The sequence below is a fragment of the Echinops telfairi genome, unplaced genomic scaffold, assembly GCF_000313985.2.
Source record: "Echinops telfairi isolate 266 unplaced genomic scaffold, ASM31398v2 ScPeMD7_5592;HRSCAF=6446, whole genome shotgun sequence".
NCBI lineage: Eukaryota > Metazoa > Chordata > Mammalia > Afrosoricida > Tenrecidae > Echinops > Echinops telfairi.
Window position 1 is genome coordinate 29,115,838 of NW_022109491.1, and position 12,717 is coordinate 29,128,554.

Genomic DNA, 12,717 nt, shown 5'->3' on the forward strand with positions numbered 1-12,717 from the left:
AACAAATGTACAAATGTGCTTGACACAATGGATGCATGCATGTAGTGTGATAAGGGCCGTATGAGTCCCCAATAAAATTACTAAAAAAAAAAAAGAAAGAAATCTACTTGTTTCAGAACTTGAAGTCGGTGGCTTGAATACAAGCTTTACCACTAACTGTCTCTACAAAGGCTCACCAATTTCTGGGTTAGAAGGGTAATGGAGCCAGCATCCAAACCTAAAATTATCTGGCTCCAGAGCCCAAGCTTCTTCCTTCCTTCCTTTTAATTTTTTACTATAAGTGAAGTGGAGGTTTACATTTGAGACAATCCAATTTGCATTTAACAACTTAAACTATTCACCCAACATTCAGTAGCTTGCCCTACGGTCCTCCTTTGACTTCTTTCCTCTCTCATATGGAATACAATCTCTATCTTCCACTTCACCCAAGTGCACACTTGTCTACCCCGTTCTTTGATCTCCCCATCTCATCCCCTTGGTCGCCATCAACGTCTGTTTCCTTGGGTATGAAAACCTTTGTCTTGATTTTTTTCCTTAGTAACAGCCAGAGTCCATGTTTTTAACCACCCTGCTCATTTCCTCTCATAAATTGGCACGTGTCTGAGGAAGGACAAACCAAAAACACACCCTGGCATTTGCTTCTGAGAAGGAAATTGGGTGACTGAGGACAAGCCACCTGCCCTAACCACTGTACTTCGACTACTCAATACTGAGAACCTAAGTGAAAAGGAGATAAAGAATGTGATCAATTTAAACCCCCAAATGGAGAAAACCTCCAAGATTTATTGTTACTGTGGAACAAAAGCAGACAGACAAACACGAGGTTAAGAATGGTATGCAGAGCACGTTCCCGTTTGGACTATTATTATTTTAAAGAAAGGGGACTACGACAATGCTATCTCTTGGGGGGGAACAGGGTACCTGACATGGTTAGAAGTTACTTTCCATAATATGCTCCTGTATTGCCTGGAATTGTTCATGTAAATTTTTATTTTTCAAATTATGTGATTTATGTTCCTAATAATAAAATAATTTTAAAGAACAAGTACGTCCCAAATTCTTCTCCTTTGTAGCCCTGATCAAGTCCACACCATCTCTCAGAGACTCAGTTTCTTCACCTGTGAAACAGGAGTAACACTGCTTCCTTGTAAGGTTGCTGTGAGAAGTGAAACCCCCACGTACCAAGTGTTGGCCCCACAAAGAGGCTCCCTATCTCATTGAAATCTTATTCAACTTCATTAAAACAGTAAAAGATTTCAGAAAGAGACAGGAAGACACTAACTCACCATGGTCTCACAACAAGACTATTATTGTTTCCCAGTGACTAGGAAGCCAGGATGCCCCCGTCCTGAGTCCCATCTTGTGGAACAGCACTAACCTAGGATGCAGAGGGTCCCATCCAGCCAAGACTTGCTGCTTTGGATCAGGATGCTCAGTCCCAGCAGAGTCAGCTGCAGCTGCAATGACAACAGAAACCAGCTCCCTGAGGGCCAACAGAGCTCTACAAGGAGAGTAGTATCCTGTGATGCACAATGGTGGTACCGGGAAGAGGAATGCCTTCTGTAGGGATAGAAACTAGTCCTGGTCTGGTTTTGGTATCTGAAGCATCAATAAACTGGTAATTGCTCCTTCTCTTCTATTTTCTGGTAGAGAGTGATCTTAGTCTCAGAACTGGTCTGATACTAAGTCTATGAACTGTTGATTAAGAAACAGACTGTCAATATGACCCAGGAATCCCATTAACTAGGTATACATTCCAGAATGAAATAAATCAACCCTAGAAGAACAATATTAGATGAGACATTATAAAAAGGAAAGCTTTTCACACTCAAAGAAATATATTTCAAGTGTTACTAAGGTTAAAAGTGGTGGAAATGTAAATTGCTAACTAGAGGTTACACTTATATAAACTTGAGTGAAGTAGAAGGCAATATGCAATTAAGAGGGAAGTCAGCAAAAATGATGGAGTCAAGGAAAAACACTGGCAGAAGTGCAAGAGTTAACAAGAATAGAAGTACATTGTTATATACATAATTCAACAATGGTGACCTATCAGTAGATGCATGGATCAACACACATGGAGAAACCAGTGTGGAAGGGAGAGTAGGATTGTACATACACATATTTGACAGATTACTTCTACATGTATATTTACCTTTACTGAAAATATATCCATGGGGGGACACCTAAGGTCAACTGGCATAACCAACTTGACAATGTTCTACATCCTACTTTGGTGAAAAGTGACTGGGGTCTTCATCGCTTCAGAGCGGCAACTGAAGTGTCATTATTGATTTCTCCTCATCTTCAGGTGAGGGTTCTAAAGAAAATTGAAGAGGTATAGACACAATTACCCCAATGGAGTAATTGCCCAGAACATCAGCTTTCTCATCGCCAAGTTCAGAAGGATTATCTGATGTCCTGCTAGCACAACAAACTGCTCTGGAAGAAATTACATTAAAAGGCCTAGATAAACAGATAAAAATGTGAAATAAAACTTAAGTTCACAAACAGACAAACAAAATGGGCTTACTTCTTGGAAAAAGACTACTGAGACCCAGGACTATGGAGATTATGGTCCTTAGCAATCCTTCAGGTCTAGAATGGCTTTTACTCCTGTGGCTCTATTTAAAAAATAAAATGCAAGTCTGCGAAACAAAGGAAACCAAATGTGCTGCCATCAAATCAATTCTAACTCATAGTGACCTTATAGGGCAGGGTAGAACTGCTCTGTGAGTTTCCCAGTGTAACTCTTTATAGGAGTAGAAAGCCCCTTCTTTACCCCTCTGAGAAGCTAGTGGTTTCAAACTGCTGACCTTGTAGATTGCAACCCAATGCATAATCACTACTCCACCATAGCCTTTAGCAATCCTTGAGTTATAGAATGGGCTCAATTTTCAGCCAAATACAAATAGGTTGTAGGGGTCACAGTAATTCCAGGGAAGTAGGGATTCCATAGAATAATCAACCACTTGAGATCAAAATAGCAGCATTTACACAAATACAAAGTTGGGAAGTGTTAGGGAAGAGGAGGAATGTAAATTGGAAACCCAGGGATGAATCGGCAAAAGTGAATTTACACTGTGGTGATTACAATCCATGACAGGAAATAAAATGCCTATCAACTGTGGAATGGGACAGTAATTTGCTCTGTAAATTGCCACTCAGTCATAATAAAATCACACACACACCACAGATAGTCAATGGTGCTCTGGCTCAATGGAGAATAGAAAGTTCAGGTCAATGCTGAGCAGGACTGGGCCTCATCAGCTGACCTCAAGGACTTTTAACATCTCAATTTTGTGGACTATCAAGAAGAGTGTGCAAGATGGCTGAAGACAAAATGGGTGCAGGAATGTGGTGAAGGAAGCTGATGGTGCCTGGCTATCAAAAGATATAGCGTCTGGAGTCTTATAGGCTGGCAATTAAACAAGCTGTCATCTAGCAGGGAAGGAACAAAGCCCCCATGGAAGAAACACACCAGCCTGTGTGATCATGTGATGTTGAAGGGAGGATGTAGTCGAAATTCAAAAACACGCATCCAACTTGATGTGAAGGGGCATGGATGCAATAGAGACCCAGAACTCACCTGCACGGTAACCGCACAGCACCTCTCAGGAGACACTAAAAGGGGATGGAAAGGACACTAAATTCCGGGTACAGTATGGCACTCATGAACCATACACTTATCCACTGGTTTTTCAATGTTTCCTTCCCTTACAGTAAATGCTGTTACTTGCTTTCCCCCATTAATCATGTTAGATTCGTGGATGTTCATTTGTGTAGTTAAGATCCTTCGGTACATGAAGCTCAAAATAGATAAACCTACAGAAACAGTTACAGGAGTAATGTTTTCCTAAGGGTACAGGAAGGGGAGGGCGGGGAAGAGGAGTGGGGAGCTGATAGTATTGATGGTTGTATAACTCCACTGGATGGGATTGAACAACAGAATTGTATATAAAGAGACATATTGGATTTTGGAAGATATTTCAATAGAACTATTTTTTTTTTAAGCAGCAGGTTGTACACATTAAAGAGAACTTAGTCTGGAGATCTAAACCTGTGTTTCCCAGATTGGGACAAACTGACCGTAGGGGATGCTGTAACTGTTTACGGAACCTCAAAAGCAGATGGCTATATTTTATCTTGGATTGTGGACTATAGTATACAAGTTTTTAATTGCCAGGGGGAAGGTGGGGGTTGCATTTAGTATTTTTCTGAAAATTTGGCACTAGGCCAAATTACTTTGGGAAGCTTTGAACTAAGTGAGGGGAAGCTCTGGCTCACTCTGTCCACAAGAGAGTACTTACTCCTATTTCCGTGCAGATCTCAACATTCCATTAGTCCCACATATATGACTCTTCTGCCACGCAAAGTTTGAGAAGAGCCACCAAGACATGAATACCATGTCCTCTTCACTAACCTCTCTCCACTAGCCCTTTCTCCTGTTCAGCAGCCCCAGGGAGGTGTCCCATATCTAGTTCAGGACTGATTCCCCCCACTAGAACCCAGATCTGACTACACTGTTCCCTAACATTTCCATATTTAATATTTTCTTTAGCTAGGGTCAACTTATTCCCAGTCTTCCCCGATTGTTATCCATCAGAATCCTCTTCAGGTGGATTACTAACTGTTCCAGGTGCCATCATCAGACTTTGCTCATACAGCTTCCTGACACTGTCCTGAGATACAGGCCTTCACTCATCCTAACAGCGCTATTCCTGTCCCAGGACTCTCCCCCTCTGGCTCTGAATTCCTTTCCATCTTCCTCAGGGCTTTCAGTTCAGGACTCACGGATCCCTAGCACTCTTACCTCAGGCTTTCTCAGTCTCACACCTGATGCAAACAACAAAGTACCCAAAAGAAAGAAAGAGTCCTGCAGATCAACCCCCGCTAGTGCATGGAGGTAAAATCCTTCTTGTTCTAAGTGGGTCTCCAGTGGCGTACCCAGGGAAGCGCCCTTGATCTTTCTTCAAGGTGAAGATGCCAGGCAGGCTCCACAAGGGAGTCTTGGTCAGGTGGTCTATCTTGTCTACAAAGGCCCCAGTGGTCAGGGAAACTTCCCATAGCAGTGTCCCGGACCACTGCCACCAAGCAAGCCCTGTGGGTCCTTGCCCTGCGCGGGAAGCCTCACGGAACTCCGCCATCCCGCCACCCAGGCCTGGCTGCCCATCGCAACTGAACCCCACTTACCTGACTCAGGGCCGCCATTGCAGGTGGTTCTGGGAGCCACAAGCAACATGAAGCCAGACAGTGTGGGGTCCGCATCCATGCTGGTTGTTGGAGGGGGGGACCCATGCCCTGGAGAGACGCTCTAAGGTCAGCAGTCAGGAGGGATAGGCAGGCGAGGGTGGGGCTGGCCACGGGCGACAGGGTAGGTATAGCAAAGGGGAGAAACTGACTGGATCCAGAAACGCAGGGGTTGGGAGCGAGATCTAGCTGGGTAGACCTGGGATGAGTCCTGCAGCCCATCTGTGCTGTCTTTTCACTGTAGGGCTTCCAGGCCAGGAAAAGCAAGAGCAGTTCTGAACAGTGACAGTTATTGACGGTTAACAGTCATTCTGCCTCGCCAGCAGATTCGGACATGCTAATGAGAGGTTCTCTGCCACGCCCCTCAGGCAGGGGCCAGGACGGATCCGGGGGCGTGGTTACACTCAGGTCCCGCCCCAAACGTCTGGCTCCAGGCCTCCAGCCTTGCCTTGTGGTGGGGGCCCCTTCTGAGCCTGTCTGCAGAGGACCTCCAAGCTCCCTCCACTGGCTGCTCCTCAGTGGAGCATCCTGTCTTCAAAAACCATGCAGATTTTGTTGGCCCTCGCGTTGGCAGTGTGCACCCAGACAGACACAGGCCATGTGCGTCAATGGCTACAGGGTTCCAGAGAACCCCTGCTCTTTCCTGCTCTACCCATTTCTGAAGGTGGGTCCTTGGACAAGAAATGTAATTCCACTGAGCCCCTCAGTTTTTTCTTCTACAGAACAAGAGAATGAAACATCCTTGAGAGGTTGTGAGGTCTATTTGATCATTTCAGTCTTAATCCTGTATTGATTTCGAAGGTAGATTTGGCAAGGGAAAGAAAGAAAGAAGGAACAGATAGAGAAGAGTTTCAAAGGTTTATTTGAGAGTTCCCCAGCAAGGTTCATGGGTCCCGAATTTGGGACCTCGGAAGTCCTGCCTCCAGGGAAGGACGGGAGGCAGAGAAAGGGACAGGAGCATCCTGAACTCCCAGGTGAGGTTCATGAGTTCCCAGCTGGGGGCCTGAGAAGTCTCATCATCCAGGCTAGGGGCAAAGAGTTTTATAGCACATGTCTGGGGGAAGGGGGTAGCTGGGCGATTTTCCACTGCAACTTGGTTGTCTGCAGATCCGGAGCTAAGCAACCATGTTCAATGTTATCTGCAGTGGCCAGCCGCTTGCTTCTGAGCTAAGAAGGTCACCGAAGGGCAGGGGAAGTCTGGTCTCTTGCGGCATCCGTGATGTGTCTTCAGGAGCGCTGAGCATCTTTTCACCCGCCTGTCCTGCCAGCTCCCACCTCCGCCTGACGGATTAGTCACAGAGTCTTCATCATCTGCCAATAAGTTACAGAAATGGGAGGTTTATTTATTTATTTATTTTTAGTATTATCAGAAAATGACGCTTACAATGACTTAAATGGCAACACTGGCTGAAATACTCTACCACCTTCAATAAAAATCTGGACAGCCCTAAAATGTTTTTGCAAGTTTCACTAAGGAAAGTCTCAAAGAACGGATGGCATTTAAAAGTACTTCTTCAAAATTTTGTGTGAAGGAAAAGATTGGTTTGAGTGTAAATCCCAATAACTTTAGGCAGGCACACACTCTAAGATGGGCCAAATCAGGGACCAGCTCCACCCCATGGCTCTGCTTCTGAAAACCAGCCAGTCAACAACAGCTTCACTCTGGTAACTGTGCTTCCCAGACTTCAGGGTGGATCTCCAAATGTCCTTTGTTGTGATAATGAATGCAATACCATTCCTCTTGAATTTCTCATCCCTGGCATAGTCAACCCTAAGTTTATCTGATTCCAAATGGCCCAAAGGAATCCATTTCAGTTCACTGGTCCCTAGGATATCAATTTTTATGCATTCCTTTTCCTTTAGTGATGACTTCTAAGTTTTCTGGATCCATGTGTCATACCTTCCACTTCTTAATAGATTTTCATTGATAATAAATATATTTAGCTCTTTCTTATAATTTTGAGCTATGCTCTATCATCAGATGACGGTCCCCCAAACTTGACTCCATCCATGACATTGTGGTGCACTCTGTTTTGAAAAATCCGTTCTTCCTCACTTATATTGTGAATGCCTTCAAACTTGAAGGCTTAATCTTCTGGCACTACAGCTGACAAGGTTCCACTGCTACTCCTGAAGTTTTCCATGTCTGACAATGTTCTCATGGATTCATATGGTTTTCCTTGGCTAACTTCTCAAAAGTAGACAGCCTGTTTCTTCTTTGTCCTATGTTCTTAGTCTGGAAGCTCAGCTGAAACTTGTTCACCCTGCGTTACCTGATGGTATTTTGAAAAACCAGTAACTTGGTTTCCAGCATCACAGCAACACACAGCAATCAAAATATGGCAAGTTGACAGACAAGTAGTGGATTTGGAGGTCTAGTCTCCCCAATCATAAGAAAATATATTTATTTATGAAAGCCATCACCCACTTGTGGTATTTGTGGTATAGTAGCAGTAGATAATATATTTACTGTCTTAAGAATCAAGTGAAGTTCTTATTAATACATACATATTCAACACTGTTTTTCTCCTTTTTGAAGAAAAGGATCTTGGAAAACGGTCTATGTAAATTCACTAGAGAACAAATTATGTGATAAAATTTCATGGTGAAGTCTCATTGAGAGTTATGATCCTAGGACAATAAAAATCAAAACCTCACTGCCATCGAGTTGATTCCCACTCACAGCAGTACTGTGACAAGACAGAACTGCCCCCTGTGAGTTTCCAAGAATATAATTCTTTGTGGGAGTAGAAACCCTCATCTTTCTCCCTCTGAATGGCTGATGGTTTCAAACTGCTGACCTTGTGGTTAGCAGCCCCGTGCATAACTACAACACCACTAGGGCTCCTGATAGGGCAATAAAGGTAGGGATAAAGGGGTGGAGGGGAAGAAACTACAAGATGGCCCATTATGAAGCTGACCACAGTTTCACAAGGAAACTTATCTGCTTGTCTAGTTACACAAGAGTATTATAGAAAAGTTTTGCAAAATAAACCATTACTTTTTGGAATGGGATACTGACTGGTTAAAGGTAAAGGAGATTATTTTCTGACTTCTTCTTATCTCTCATCGTTCACTGGTTAATGATTACTTATGAGGCATTAGCTCTGTCATGACCTGAGATTCTTGTCTATTGAAGGTGAAGCCCAGTTCTCACAGACTCATTAAATCAGGGTGGTAGCAGAAGAACAGCTCCTCCAGTGCAGGCAGAAGATATTTGAAGATTTTGCATTTGAAAAGATCAGGGCAAAAGCTGATGTTCATATATGTAAGAACTAATAGAAAGTTCCTGTAGAGTAGGACATTGGGCCTCCACTGAAGTACTCCCTCAAAGTAAGAATACTTTCTTCTATTAAATTGACATTCTATGATGCTCACCTTCCCGACACAACCGCTGAAGACAAAGCGGGTGAGTAAGCAAATGTGGTGAAGAAAGCTCTGAAAATATCTATCAGGTCAAACCATCCGATTGTGCTGTTTAGATATGTAGCCTCCTTGTTAATTTCTTTCCCTGTGATCTTTTTCAGAGAGTGTTGTATTAAAGTCACCTACTATAATTGTTGAGCCTGTTATCATTTATTTTTTCATCTTTTGGGGTGTGTGCTTTACAAATTTGACGTCTCTAATTGGGCATGTATATATTTATTATGCTCACTTATTCTTGGTCTACTGTTCCCTTGAGCATTATATAGTGCCTCTCCTTGTCTCCTGTTATTGTTTTCACCTTGAGATCAAATTTTTCTGAGATTAAGATTACAACCTCTTCCTTTTTAAATTGCAATTTGCTTGATATATTTTCCCTAGCCTTTAATGCTCCACCTGATTTTGTGTGCAATCTTCAGCTGTGTCTCCTCTAGGCTGCAGATCGATGGGTAATGTTTTCTAAGCCAGTCTGCTAGCCTCTGCCTTTTAATACCTGAGTTCAGTCCATTGATATTCAGTGTTATTACATCCATCTGTGGACTCTGTAATGTCATCCTGTACCCTGTGTGTTGGGTGTTTTCCTCTCTGTGATGTCATCTTGTACCCTTAGTGTTGGGTGTTTTCCTACCTCCCTATCTTATCAGTTTGTGTTTTCTGTGTGTATGGTTCATTCTTGCCTTTTTTCCTCCATTGAGCTAATATTATCTTGGGGGTTGTTTTCTCTTTGTTTCCCACTGGGTGGAGTTGTTCTATGTGACGGCCTCTTCTTTGTGCTTGGGGAGTGGTGATTGTCTGCCCATCCTGGGTTGGCAAGGATCTTTTGTAGGGCTGGGTTTCTTTTTACATATTGTTTGAATGTTTCCTTGTCTGGGGACACTCTTATTATTCATCTATGTTCATAGATAATTTGGCTGGATAGAGTACTCTTGGGTTTGCATTATTTTCTTTCAGTTTTTGGAATATGTTAATCCACTCCCTCCTTTGCTTCATAGTGTCTGCTGATAGGTCTGAACATATTTTTATTTGGGTACCTTTATAAGTGACTATATGTACTATTTCCCTATCTGCTCTTATGATTTTCTCCTTTTCACAAAGTTGGAAAATTTAAGTATTATGTGTCTTGGTTACTTCTTCTTGGGATTCAGTTTACCTGGTGTTCTTTTGGCTTCCTTAATGATTTTCTTATTTTTCATTTATTAAGCAGGAGAAGTTTTTCTTTAAGAATTCCCATGCTATTTTTGCCATTAACTTATTTGTTGTGCTTTGTTCTTGTCTTCCAATTATTCTAATAGTGTTCCTCTTCATAGCATCAGACATGGCTGTGAGGTTTTCTTTAGCTTCTCTGAATATCTTTTCTGACTACCTACCCATTTGTTGAAGTCTGCCTGGCTATGCTTTCAGTCAATGTTGTGATTCTCTGGCTCCTCAAGCCTGTTGGTAATGTCTGTTAATTTCCTTCTGGATTTTGTTATTTCATGCCTTAGGTCTTGTATATACTTTTGGTGCGTGGCTTTTATCTCCTCTATCATTTCATCCTTTTCCTATATTGTTTCCCTGGTAGCCTGTATGACTCCAAGCAGCATTCTGAAGATTTATTTCTTTGGCTGGTCAAAGTCTTCTTCTGAGCACGTCGTTAGTTTCATGACTTCTTCTGGCATTGTCTTCTGTTTCTATGAGTTTTCTTTGATGCTGTTAGGGATGGTTGCTGTTTACATGTTGTTTTAGGGGAGCCAGGCACCATCATCCAGGGAGTCCAAGAGCACTGGGATTTCTCTTTGGGAGATTTGTAGCAGTGCTTCTTCAAACTACCTTCAGCTAGCTGCACTAGGGTGTTGGGCTACCGCTTTATATCCCTGTGATTTCACTGTTACCTTAGCCAGCCACTATTTTGTTATTTGAGTGTGAGTTGGATAGTCCTCTCAGGTACACTGCTGGGGTGGTTATGGGCCCAGGGGAATGGCGGTTCTCTGGCTGATCTTCCAGGAAATCATGGTGGTACGAGCCATGTGGCTTTGTGCATTTCGGATGGTGTGTAGTGGTTTCCGTTGCAATAAAAGTGCTGCAGAGGGTATGTAGTGTACCCTCTTTGGTGTAGAGCACCATGGCTGGCTGGAAGAATTACTCTAGTTGGAGCGATCCCAGTGGAGATTGGGTGTGGATGTTCCTGCAGCAGTGTAGAGAACTACAAAGAGCTAGAAGGAGTTCCTCAGTCTCTTGTAGGACTTGGGGTTTATGCAGGAGTTCCCCCAGCCATTTGTAGGGTAGATCCCCCAGTTGTTTGGTGTGCAGCCAAGAGCTGCCATGATTTCCACCACCAAATGTAAAGCCAACCAGTGAGGGTAGGAGCTCCTGTACCTGGGCAGTCACAGTCGCCCTAGGTATAGGGGAGTAGTCTGGAGGCTGGTAGTGAAGTGGGAATTGAAAGGGATAGGGAAGAGAAGAAAAAAACAAAAATGAGTAAAAAGAAAAAGAAAACACGCAAAAAATCAAAGACGAAAAAATAGAAAACAAACAAAAACTTCAAGAAAGTAAAACTGAGCCTGCAAAGACTGTGGCAGGAAAGAGAGAAGAAGAAAGAGTTGAAAGGGAAAGGTGAATAAAAGAAAAAATTAAATAAAGGAATAGCTGAGTTCCAATCTCCTGGCCCTGGGGCTAGAGGGGTTTAAATCCTGCTCAAGGTGTCAGGTGGCTGTGCCCACTTTGTTGTAGAACCCCTCAGATGCTGGGTGGAATTCCCCTAAACAGCAAGGTGATTACAGATGCTTGGTGGTTTCTGCAGCAGCATGGAGCACTTGAGAGGGCACATGTAGGTGGCTCTGGCTGTCTGCAGCACTGTCACAGAGGGCAAGGAAGAGCTCCTCCCACTGGATTGGTGGAGTTGTCGCAGGTGTGAGATAGGGGGCTCGATGCCAGCAGTGGCATGTGAAAAGAAAAACAGGAATAGAAAGAGGAAAAAGAAAAGAGGAAGAAAGAAGAAGAAAAAAGCAAAAAACAAAACTGGATCCACTGAGACTGACTGTGATGGGAAAGAGAGAAGAAAGAGCAGAAAATAATAGAGGGAAAAGAGGTAGCTGAACTCTGACTGCCTGAATGTGGGGTTGTAGGGTTTTAAAACCTGCACCAAGGTGGCAGGTGGTTGTGCCTGCTTATTGTAGGGTCTCACAGATACTGGGTGGAATTACCCTCATAGGCAAAATTGTTACAGAGTCCAGGCAGAGGTTATCAGAGTGGTGTTGAGCATTGGATATGACTGGCATAGCTTCCTTTTGTTGTATGCAGTAATGCAACAGATGGGAGGAAGTTCCCTCAGCCACGTGTAGGGGCACTGGACAGGCCATGGATCCTCCATCCAAGAGAAGCACTATAAGGGACAGGCAAGATTTACCCAGCCTCTTGCAGACAGTAGCTCCCCCTGTTGGGCTTGCAGCGTTACCCTCGTTTGTGCTGAAATTGCTGATGACCCAGTAACTCAGAGAAATTTTTCTGCTTTTTTTTTTTTTTTCCTGGCTAACTGGAATTGAATTAAATTACCCATCAGGATCCTCTTCAGTCAGAGTACTAACTGTTCCAGGTGCCATCATCAACCTTTGCTCCTACAAGTCCCTGACACTGTCTTGGAACACTTGCCTACACTCCTCCTAACAGTGCTATTCCTGTCCCAGGACTCTCCCACTCTGGCTCTGAATTCCTTGCCATTTCCCTCAAGGCATTAAGTTCAGGACTCTGGGATCCCTAGCACTTCCTTACCTCAGGTTTTCTCAAACTCCCCTCTGATAAGAACAACAAAGTACACAAAATAGAGTCCTCCAGATCAATCCCATCATGCACATGCATGTAAAAGTCCTTCCTGTACTACCGGGATGGGGGCGGTCAGTGAGGTATCAGGAAGGCACCTTTCTAGGTCCATAGTAAACGGTCTCCACAAGGGAGTCCTGGTGAGGTGGTCCGTCTTGTCTACAAAGTGCCAAGTTTGCAGGAAAAACTGTCCCTAGAGCAGTGTCCTGGACCACTGCGCCCAAGGACGCCCTGTAGGACCTCGCCCTG